Source organism: Juglans microcarpa x Juglans regia, chromosome 2D (assembly GCF_004785595.1).
Source record: "Juglans microcarpa x Juglans regia isolate MS1-56 chromosome 2D, Jm3101_v1.0, whole genome shotgun sequence".
NCBI lineage: Eukaryota > Viridiplantae > Streptophyta > Magnoliopsida > Fagales > Juglandaceae > Juglans > Juglans microcarpa x Juglans regia.
In genome coordinates, this window is record NC_054596.1 from 15,392,113 (window position 1) to 15,404,992 (window position 12,880).

The following is a 12,880-nucleotide window of genomic DNA, read 5'->3' on the forward strand; positions in this document are numbered from 1 at the left end:
GTGATCCAATCGTTTGTACCATAACATCAAAGACTTTTCATTGATTCTACCGTGTTTGGAACCAATTTGTTAGGAAATTCGGTCAAGTCCCTAAACATTAAGATCTCTAGCTTGCTTTGTTTTGTGATGACAAAATGTCTCTTGCCAATTTGCTTGACCTTGAATGAATTATGATAATAAAGAGTCTCTAGGTTAATGGTGATATGGTGTTTGGTGATGGAATTGATATTTATATCGATGATATTGTAAAAGGGTGATCTAAATGATGAACTTGTGCATGTAGTGTGTAATGGTGCACGATTTGATGCTCTTCTTAAAACTGAAGTGGATAGTGGACAAAAACGTTTTGTTCTTTTGATGTCCTTTTCTAGACATTCAGTAATTTTAGATCCATTAGGATTTATAGGCACGACACAAATCCATACATAGGTTAAAGAATGCAAATTAAGACATTAACTTAGTACAAAGCCAGTAACCATATTAGAAGGCCAAATAATTGGCAAAGGTCAAATGATTAGGAATTACAGGCACGGCATTACAAAATGCAACATTTAGCAATAACCATTCAATAATAATTGGCTGTCAAGATGTAACAGTTTGTTGTTACAAAGAACTATCTATAACGTAATCATTCTTTGATTTTCCAGGATCACGAGAACCCCCATTCTAGCCATCAAGAAATGGCACATCTAAGAGATGCAGACAGCAGCAAAGAGGACTCGGATCAAGCTCAAAAGCGGCTGAAGACATGAAATCAGCATGGATATTCCACGAGTCTCCTAGATTTTACTAGTTTATTTTCTATTGTTTTATGATATCTCCTGGTTATTGTACATACATGATGTGTCTCTACTTATGTTGGGTTTTAACACTATTTCATGGGACTTGTCCAGATTGTTCCATGAATTATAAACTTCTTTGGGACTTCCTTCTATGAATCGATTCGAGTGATGCCAATCCCTTTACTCTCATTGTAACATAAACAATATAATGTGTCAAAATGGAGCCATCTGCTAGCCAATTTTCCAATACATTGGTTGGTTGAAAACAAGGAAGTAGTAAAACTTAGTGAAGTTGCTATGCATTTCATTCCTTTTGGAAGAAGAAAAAAATATGGTGCAATACCAACGAAATTAGATGCCATCAAGATTACTATGAGGAATTAAAATATAAGCATTTTATTTGAATAAATGATTCAATCCATAGAAGCAATTAATAAATAATGTAAAATTTCACTTAATTATGTAAGACATTAACTTGGTGCAAATTAATTGCAAACCATTTAGTAATTGTAAATTAAGAATGCAAAAATTAAGAAACTAACTTGCTATGAGAATTTTGCAAATTAAGAAATCAAAAAGTTTGAAGAAATGCTTGTCTTCCCCTTGGACAGGGGCGACTAATTACCAGAACCGTGGGTCACCTTATTGTGGAGAAATTTAGGATTAGGGTTTCGGGATGAAGGAAAAGGGGCTAGGGGGTGCTAGGTTAGGGTTAGGGATTCAGCATGAAGGAGAAGGTTAGGTTAAGGTTAGGGTTTCAGGATTTCGATTATTCTAGGGGGATTTTTATTTAGAGAAGGGGGTCAATAAAGGGTGAATGGTGATGAACGAACCGTGGGAGGGAGAGGCAGAGCTTCGTGGGAAGATGAAGGTGGGAAGACGAAGGCCACAAGAGGCATCCCTTTATGGGAAGGCAATGCTTGGTGGTGAGGCAGAATAGCAAATGGAGAGGCAGAACAACTTCGTGGGAGGGAAGATCTTGGAAGACGAAGGAAGGATGGCTTGTTCGTGATCTTCAAAGGGAGAGGGAGAGTTGTTTGTTGTCGTGGTTATTGGTCTTCAAAGGGAGGAAGAGGTGGAGACGAAGGGAGGGAGACTCTGGTCTTGGTCCGAGGGAGAGTCTTCAGTTGGTGTTGTGAACTGATACGAAACGAAACGTTTTGCTGCAGACACAAAATGGTACGCTTCATTTTCTACATTAGCAGCGGTTTCCCCGCAATTACGCACGCCGACTGCATTTAGCTTTCAAGTTCATTAATGGTTTCTGTTTCAGATTCTCCGCTAATGGCACAAAAAGAAGAAAAAAAATGACATATCCATCCACCTCCATCCCGTAGTGGCAGAAAAACACATTTAGATTTTTTTTTTTCACATCTCAGGTTCATCAATATTGGTGTAAATGGGTAAAATATCTCCAGCGGAAAGAAAATGAATCAAAAAAATTATGAAACCGTAAAAGAATAGGTATGAACAAAATAAGTAGGCTTCAATTGTTGGAAAAAATCTTATTAAAAAAATTACGATCTGTTCTGACTATTTGTGAGGTACAGCTGCAAGAGCTTTAATAAGCGGCTTAACCTTTTCTACGCTCTTTATAATTCCCCAAAACATAAGCCTATATAGAATCACCATTCCCAGCAAAATAACAATATCAATCCACTTGGAGTAGCCCATCTCTACCTGCCAAATACTTCGCAAGATTTCTTCACCAGTGATCGTTGGCGGCCCTCCTGCTTGGTTATTAGGGAATTTTAATCCTTCAAACTCATTCTTGTAGAATCCTTGGTTTGCATACTTGTGGAATGCAATGTAATACATTGGATATCTCCAGAAAGGCTTAGGAAGATCATCAGGCAGCCTGAAGAAACCTCCATTCAACATCATCACGCCCTGTATTCCGGCACCAGTAATGATTCCCATTAGAAAATCCGGCACTATACTCGCAACCATCATCATCAAGCTTTCCACCAACAGCATGCACACAAAGAGTAGCAATACGAAGTAGGCAAAGTGTTCGAAGCTCTTTTGAAGGCCAACAAGGTAATAAGCTATTGCTCCTGGAACTATGGAGATGAGAAGCAAGTAAGGAATGGAAGAAAATGTGTTTCCCATCACAAAAGCCCCAACACCGTAGTGCCCGTTCAATCTTTCTCGCCCAAAGATCTGATATTTGGAAAGATTCAGGGTCGATCGAAGTAATTAATCCAAGTATTGCTACGTACATAACATAACTATGTTGTATATGAACAAGATATGATAACTCACCTTCATGTCCTCTACAAATGAAGGAAATCCACCGATTGCCATGAAAGTCAGAAAGGCCGCAACAAACATCAACATTGAACCTCTTGCCTATAAATTTTCAAGTAGCCATGTCTAGTGAGATCATGAGGCCAGATGTGTCGAACCATCATTTTCTAATAATCATGAATTAACTTCAAGGTTTCTGATTCATAACACATGAGATATATAGCTAGGCCGGCATTATTCCAGCTATATATATATATATATATATATATTCATCAATTACCTGTATTGAGCCATAGTTGAAGCCAATGTCATGGAAGATAGTCCCGACACATAAACACAATGCAATGTAGATTGCAAGGCGAAGCCAATAATAGCCTAGATCACGATACATGTTCACAAACGATCTCCTTGTCAGAACTTGACACTGGGTCATGAAGCTTGTTTGGCTTCCCTTCTCCAGAGTTCCTCCTTTCTACAGAACAAAGAAGCTACCTCATCATCAAATCTTTCTATTCAGCCATCTTCTTCTTCATAATTTTCGCTCAGGAGAAAATTTTTTAACAGTTGGATTAATCGTCATTAATAAATATGATCAAATGGTTTACCTGTTGGCATATTTTAGATACCAGCTGCTGAAGTTGATGGTAAGTCTCGGATGATTTGTATGAGTTGACGAGAATATTAATAGCTTCCCCAGTGCTTGTTGTGGTACGATATCCTTGTTCGATGTCCTATATTTGTGATGATATCATGTATAACCAATGTTTCCTCCCTGATGATTTCTTTCACGTAACGAGCTAGAAAATAATGCTTACCGAATCAAAGTCCTTGTTGATAGTTCTAAGGTAGTGATCAGATGGGTTTCTCAGAGTTGGGCATGGGAAGTCATTTGAAGCGAAAAACTGCAAAAAAATTCAAGCATATGTACAATTCAAAAATTATTCAGAAACTTAATCTGTTCAGTGATAAAGAGGTTCTATTTCTGCAGATGAATTCCATAAGATAAATATTGGCCATTTTGAGTTTACATATATCTTTTAAGGAAATATCGTACCTTTTCTGCCATTGAAACGGGGCCAAAATAGACTGTCATTCCTGTAGAAAGGAGGCAGAGATTGCTGAAAAGTTCAAAAACTTCACTGCTGGGTTGATGGATTGAAGCAACAACAGTCCTTCCATCCTGACGAGCTATATTGACGATGCGGCTCATGACATGGAAAGATGCTGCGCTGTCAAGCCCACTTGTTGGCTCGTCAAGGAAAAGGAGCTTCGGACGGGTCAAAATCTCAATGCAAATGCTAACCCTCCTCTTTTGCCCCCACTTAGACCTTTTACATTCCAGCCTCCAATTCTCGTGTCAATGGAGCCTTGCAATCCCATCTCCCTTATAGTCATCTCGGCCCTTTCCTTCTTCTCGGATCTCGACATTGAGTCCGGCAGTTGGAGCTGTGCAGAGTAGTGCACAGCTTCCCGTACTGTTAGTGTTGTCATTATGGTGTCATCTTGGGTTACGTAGGCCTAAAGTCATGAAAAATAAGATAATAACCCTTGTCACAAAATTAAAGGCATAAAATCGACGTTGATCTGCATTACAAATTTACACGCGGCTTTTTTGTTTCTTTTTTCATACCGAAGTTCCAAAAGCAAGTGTTTGTTTGCGTCCGTTTATCAAGATTTCCCCAGTCTGCTGCGTATTTGACCTTAACCTCCCTGCAATAGTTAAGTTGCTACTCATCAGTACGTACCTCCCATATCTCAATCAATGGAATTTAATATTTTTTTGTACTTCAGTTTTTTCTCCCCTCTTTAATCAGGTTTCCAAAACCGGATCATGCATATTCTTCCTGTCTTCCATCGTATTCGCAGGGGAAAAAAACAAACTATTGAGCATATATATTTATATAATATATATAAACAAACATTTTATCTAAAAATTAGGGTTTAAAGTGAAATATATATATATATATATATATATATATAAATTCTATTTACAATCCTGAATAGGGGACGGTGTGTACATCTTGAAAGTGGATAAAAGGGAAAAAAATCATTTTAAAAAAAATATTATTGTAATTTTAATTTTTTTTATAAACATAACTGTATGAACTTGTATGAACAATCTCCATTTGAAGACTATATATAGATCCTAACTCATACATATACATATATATATATATGTGTGTGTAACACATACCTTATAACTTTAACGTATATCTTTGAAATGCTATTAAACATTCAATAAAATTAGCCCATCTCTAGCTCGTTAATTTTAAAACCTCTAATATTTGGACATTGATGGCCGGGAAGGACCCACGTTAGGCGAGGTTTAGATACAAAAATTTTTTTAACTCATCTCATTTTATCTCTTATAATAATTATGAATTTTTTAAATTTTTATATAAAATATAATAAAAATTTTAACTTTTTAAAATCTTGAAATAATAATAATAAAAAAAAATAATATTTTATTTAATTTTTAACTATCTTCTTAACTCATCAATCTCATCTTAATTTACTATTAATTCAAATCTCCCTTAAAAGATGCCATGTTCTCTGTATGGATGGCTAAATCAGTCGATGCACGAACGTGCACGAACGTGCACGCGTGACCTTGTCCAGCAGCCACGATTAAATTTAATAAATGGTGGGAATAATAAATTAAATGAACTTTTTATCCATATTAAAAAACTGTAATTGAACAGCGTGTGTGATATTAATTATAATTATAGATAATGGTATACCTACCATTTTTTATAATTTATTTTAAATCATTTAATATATGTATAATTAAGGTAATGATAAGATTACTACACATCTATTATATATTTACTACTTAATTACAGTGTATTTATTTTTTATCATTTTATTTTAAATATTTTTTTAATATCCTTAATATTAAGAAAAAATTAAAAAATATATAAATTTATTAATAGTCACTTTTTAATTATTAAATAAAATATAAAATTAAAAAAAATTAAATACAAAATAATAATAAATGAGTAATTAGAGGCCGGTAATATCCCTATCATATCACCTTCTTAAAAAATAATTTTAATTTTAATTATATATAAGTTTACCTGCCAAAGAGTCCAAAAGAGTTGATTTTCCAGAGCCAGAGGGACCCATGATAGCCAATACTTTTCCCGGTTCCGCGTACCCGGTCAGCCCTTGGACTATCGGCCGGCGTCCACTTTTGCCATTGGGCACCGTCACCCACAGATCCTTCCATGTCAAGAAAATATTTCCCCCCTCTTTGCAACGTAATTCTGATCTTGCTCTGTCCCCGAAGACACAACTTCGGAACCAAACTTAAATGACGTTTCATGAACATCCAAACGTACTGGAGCACTAAAAGTACCGGGGCCAGCAACGTTAAATGGGAACGTTTCTTCCACGTTTGGGAAACGGCCGCCATCTTCTTCTACAGAATCTATGCTTTGCATCTCTAAATCGCCAACATATTCGTTGGCAACTACGGAAGCTCTCAGGGGTGAGCTTGCTCGACTTGACTTTGGTGTCCATCTAGGGACATGTACATCATTCGAAGAAGAGTAATCCATGATATTTTTTGTTGCTGCTAGAGAAGAGAATTTCAGAGAGAGAGAGAGAGAGAGCCGTTGAAGAATGGAGTAAAATTTATCTGAATTCATGTAAGTCGTGGCTTCCGCTTCCACTAGTCAATGATGAATAGAAAAACAAAATTTGAATGAACCTAATTAATTAGCTAGGTAATCAATCCACGCGACCGGCAGCCGACGAAGTTTGCCGAGCTTCCGAGGACGGATCACGCGTGAATGACTCTGATGACTTTACCACCAACGTCGTCTCGATCAAGTTTGTACCACCGAAACATCGAGCTAGCTAGGCACGCATGCATGGGAGCATTACAACGAGCTAGCTAGCGCTTGTTCCCACAATTAATATTAATGGTCCTGCGTGCGGTTCTTCCCCATCGGATCGTAGCGCGCGCCTGGCTTCCCCTTGATTTATAACCCTCAAATTAAAGACAAATCATCTAGTTAGTTAATATTAATGTGGTGCGCGCATATATACAACTTGCTGTATAATATCGTAACCTTTATTAGAGCAGCATACACAGCAGATTATTCAAGATCCAGATCATGCAGAAGATGCTGCTCATGGACAAACCAATGGTTCTGATATGCAAGCTCAGGCTTCATCAAATGTGCAAAACACATGTCATAATTCTTTAGTTTATTTACCATATGGACCCTCATTTAGTTGATGTATCATGTATTTTTATGTAAATTCTAAGGTTGCTACTTTGCTGTACAAATTCATTGTAATTGCTTTATTCTGATAGTTTGTTAGGATTCTGTTTTCCTCTTTTGGTATAAAGCTGCATGCAGCACTCTGTAAAGCAATGAGAGACAACACAATACAATTCCAGAGCACTACTCTTTCTTTATTCTCTATCCTTTCATTCTATTTTCTTCTATTCTTCTTATTCTCACATGGTATCAAGAGCCATTGCGTAAACATATTCTGCAATGACTACTGAACCTCCCAAGTCCCCCTTTATGGATTTCAATAACATCACAAACCCATATCGCCTTGACCATGGAGACAACCCTTCTCTCCCTTTGGTCCCTGACCTTCTCAACAATGAGAATTACATTACCTGGTCAAGAGCTATGTGTCGAGCTCTTCGAGCCAAAAACAAAATAGGCTTCATCAATGGAAGCTTAACCAAACCTCAAGACCCTACAGACCCTCTTTATATTGCTTGGGAGAGATGCAATGATCTTGTTGTTTCCTGGATTCACAATTCCATAAATTTAAGCCTCAAGTCCAGCATTGCCTTAGTGGATGATGCAAAATAGATCTGGTGTGAGCTCAAAGAAAGATTCACCCAACAAAATGGGCATCGAATTTTTCAGCTTAAGAAAGCTCTCACAGGTTTACAACAAGATTCTGATTCAGTAAGTATTTATTATGGTAAACTCAAAACAATTTGGGATGAACTTCTCCTATGTGACCCTCTGCCTGACTGTACCTGTGGCAAACTCACTATCCTTTTCAATCGCTATGAAAGGGATTGTGTTATCCAATTTCTTATGGGTCTCAATGACTCACACAATACTACCCGTGACCAGATCATGCTTCTTGACCCATTACCTTCCATAAACAAAATATTCTCCATGATACAACAGCAAGAAATGCTGCATACTATGCTTAACAATCTCCCTTCACCAGATTCCATGGCTTTTGCTGTCAAACAACCATATTGCAAACCTTTTTCCAAGCCATCACAGCAGATTAAACGTGAAAGATCATTTTGCACTCACTGCAAAATTCAAGGTCATACCCTGGAACTTTGTTTTAAAGAAGGCAATGCCAAGCCTCCCCTATGCACTCATTGCCATATGACTGGGCACATAGCAGACAAGTGCTATAAGTTGTATGGTTACCCATTTGGGCACAAATCCCATGGCAAGATCCCTCAAAATTCCACACATTCTGCTCATATGACCATCCTGGATACAGCAACACAGCCTCATGACTCTCCCACCTTTACCAAAGACCAATACCATCAACTCATTTCTTTATTGCAGACAAAGGAAGCCTCAATTGCTAATCACTCTATTAATACTGTCCAAACAGATTGTATCCCCTCACCTACCATGAATGATAATCATTTTTCTTTCACTTCTTTCATTCCATTAGATAACACAAGCACACATCTCTCTTGGATAATAGACACGGGTGCTACAGATCACATGATTTGTAACACCTCACATTTTTCTTCTATAACATCTCAGGTTTCTTTTGTTGTTAAACTTCCCAATGGACAATCTGCACCAGTAACTCATATAGGCACAGTACATATTACTTCTAGATTAATTTTGCACAATGTCCTTTGTGTTCCTTCATTTAGTTTTAATTTGATATCAGCTAAACAGCTAACATCTTCCCTTTCCTGTTGTTTTGTATTTCTTTCACAAATTTGTTTTCTTCATGACCTTTTGACATGGACCACGATTGGCATGGGTGAGATGAAGAATGGCTTATACCACCTGCTCACAGAACCAGTTTCCCCATCAGCTCTTTTTGAATATTTTTCAATTTCCTTACAAAAGACAATTTCTGTTTCTACTGCTTCCTACAAATTCAATCAGGTTTCTGATATTTGGCATTGTAGAATGGGTCACACTCCCATCTCTAAATTACATGTAATAGCAGACCCATCTATTAAAAGGCACGTTTCTACAATTTCTGTTACCAACCCATGTCAAGTTTGTCCTCTTGCTAAACACCACAGATTGCATTTTCCTGTTAGTACACATAAAAGCAATAACCCCTTTGACCTCATACATTGTGATATTTGGGGACCCAATTCTGTTGAAGCTTATGATGGAACCAAATACTTTCTCACCATCATAGATGATTTTTCGAGGAGTACTTGGATCTACCTGCTTAAACATAAATCCCACACTAGATCATGTATTGAAGCCTTTTACAATTTAGTTGAAACACAATTTCATACAAAAACAAAAATTCTGAGAAGTGACAATGGCCTTGAATTCAAAATGACAGAATTCTTCAATAAGAAAGGAATCATTCATCACAAAACATGTGTGGCAACCCCTCAACAAAATGGGGTTGCTGAAAGAAAACATCAACACCTTCTGAACATAGGCAGAGCACTCAAAATTCAAGCAAACCTTCCCATTTCTTACTGGACTGACTGCATTCTAACTACTGCTTACATTATCAATCATGTTCCTAGCCCTTTGCTTTCCAACAAAACACCATATGAACTTCTTTTTCATTCCCCTCCTACATATTCTCATATGAGAATCATTGGCTGCCTATGCTTTGCTTCCACCTTATCCCACAATAGAACCAAGTTTGAACCTCGAGGAAGAGCTTGTGTTCTTCTTGGCTACCCATTTAGAGTGAAAGGGTATAAACTCCTTGACATTCACTCTAAAACAGTCTTTATATCCAGAGATGTGACTTTTCATGAATATGTTTTTCCATTTCATCAACCTGAATTTTCTTCTTCACCCATACAACCCCCTTTTCAAACACCCTTCGATCTTGCCTCTCCTCCAAATAACAATTCTGCTATCCCTTCAGAAACTTCATTCCCTTCTCCCTCTCCACCACCTCCACCTAACTCACTACCCCCTTCTCTTCCATATACTCCACCTGATTCCTTATCTTCTTCATCTCCATCTACTCTACCTGAATCATTATCTTCTCCCCCAACCTGTCCTTAGAAGATCATCTTGAACCAGACCTACCCCTCAATATCTTCAGGACTTCCATTGTCAGCAGGCTTCTTCTATCTCACCTTCTCAATCAAGGGACATGGCTACTTCCTCAGGTATTCATCATTCTTTATCTTCCTTCATTTCTTATAACAATTTATCTCCTGCCCTCTCTTTTTTTTTCTGCTACCATATCATCACACATTGATCCTCATACTTTTAAACAAGCTGTTAAGGACCCTGATTGGTGTCAAGCAATTGAGGCTGAACTTGAAGCTTTAGAACTTAACCAAACCTGGACACTCACTGATCTACCCCTGGAAAAGTTCCTATAGATTGCAAATTCGTTTTTAAAACCAAATACCATTCCAATGGCACAATTGAAAGGAAGAAAGCAAGGCTGGTTGCCAAAGGTTTTACTCAGCAACCAGGAGTGGATTACCATGAAACTTTTTCACCTGTAGTGAAAATTGTGACAGTCAGAACCATCTTAGCTCTAGCCTCCATCAAGGGTTGGCATCTTCACCAATTTGATGTCAACAATGCTTTCCTCAATGGAGAGCTCAAAGAAGACATCTACATGAGAAAACCACCTGGATACAATAAAGGTTCTCCTCATCAAGTTTGCAAGCTTCTTAGAAGCATTTATGGCCTCAAACAGGCCTCGAGACAGTGGTATGACAAATTTTCCTCTTCCCTTATTCAGTTTGGATTCACTCAATCCAAATCAGACTATAGTCTCTTTACCCATCACACTGCCACCTCTTTTACAGCATTACTTGTTTATGTAGACGACATAGTAGTTGCCAGCAATCAAGTTGAATCCATTTCTGTTCTTAAAGATTTTTTGAACAAACATTTCAGAATTAAGGACTTGGGCACATTGAGATATTTCTTAGGCATTGAAGTTGCTAGAAATTCTACTGTTATTCATTTATGTCAGAGGAAATATACCCTTGATATCCTTGCAGACTCAGGCATGCTTGCTGCTAAACCACTACGACTCCCAATGGACCAAAACCACAAGTTAAGTAAATCAAGTGGCACTCCTTTACCTGACCCCACCCCTTATAGACAACTCATTGGTCGACTCCTTTACCTTACAATCACACGACCTGACATAAGCTATCCTACCCAAGTACTCAGCCAATTCATGGACCATCCTTCAACTACTCATCTTGCTGCTGCTTATAAGGTATTAAGATACCTTAAGAATTCACCTGGCCAAGGGATCCTATTATCTTCTACTTCAGAAATTCAATTACAAGGCTATTGTGACTCAGATTGGGCTACATGCCCTGACACTCGAAAATCCATCACTGGGTATTGCATTTTTCTTGGACAGTCTCTCATTTCTTGAAAATCCAAGAAGCAAACTGTGGTTTCTAGGTCATCTGCAGAAGCTGAATATAGAGTCATGGCCTCCATTACCACTGAGTTAACTTGGCTAAGACAGTTGCTTACAGACCTCTCTATCTCTCATCCTCAAGCTGCACAATTATTCTGTGACAACCAAGCTGCATTATATATTGCAGCCAACCCAGTCTTCCACGAGAGGACCAAACATATAGAGGTAGATTGCCACCTAATCCGAGATAAAATCTTAGAAGGAAGCATCAAAACTGCCTATCTTTCCACCACCTTTCAAATTGCTGACATTTTCACCAAATCTCTACCTTCTCATCTGCTGTATTTACATCTTTCCAAGATGGGAATAGTAAACATCTATTCTCCATCTTGTGGAGGGGTATTAGAGCAGCATACACAGCAGATTACTCAAGATCCAGATCATGCAGAGGATGCTGCTCATGGACAATCCAATGGTTCTGATATGCAAGCTCAGGCTTCATCAAATGTGCAAAACACATGTCATAATTCTTTAGTTTATTTACCATATGGACCCTCATTTAGTTGATGTATCATGTATTTTTATGTAAATTCCAAGGTTGCTACGTTGTTGTACAAATTCATTGTAATTGCTTTATTCTGATAGTTTGTTAGGATTCTGTTTTCCTCTTTTGGTATAAAGCTGCATGAAGCACTCTGTAAAGTAATGAGAGACGACACAATACAATTCCAGAGCACCACTCTTTCTTTATTCTCTGTCCTTTCATTCTATTTTCTTCTATTCTTCTTATTCTCACAACCTTAGGCATGCAAGCTGACTCTAAATCATTTAAAAGCATTCATATCTCCTTGTCAGTACTCCCAACTGTTAGGTTTTGAGCATTAATTTGTTATTCGATTTAATGCTTTATCATCAATTTTGTTCTAGCTGTTCCAATTTCCCATATCCAAATTGAGAAATGATAGAGTTACAACTAGTTCTTTATAATTATTCTACAATCTTCAAATAAAATAATATTTTTTGAAATTTTTATTTTAGTTTTGATTTTGATTTGATGTACATGTTTATTAAAAAAAATATTATTTTATTGATAAGTTGTAAATAAAATGTAAATAAGTTGTAAGCTGTACTCTATCGATCATTGCTCATCCAAATTATAGATACTGATTTCTTGTAACGTCGATTCTATATATCGACTTTTAAATATGATCATGACAGGCCATTAATTTCATGTATAACTAATTACATGTAAAATTGCAGCA

General features: G+C 37.3%; 1 pseudogene; it reads right to left on the minus strand.

Annotated features, from left to right (window-relative positions):
• Window positions 1-603: 603 nt before the first annotated feature.
• LOC121249292 lies at window positions 604-6,620 on the minus strand (annotated as a pseudogene).
• Between the last annotated feature and the right edge of the window lie 6,260 nt (window positions 6,621-12,880).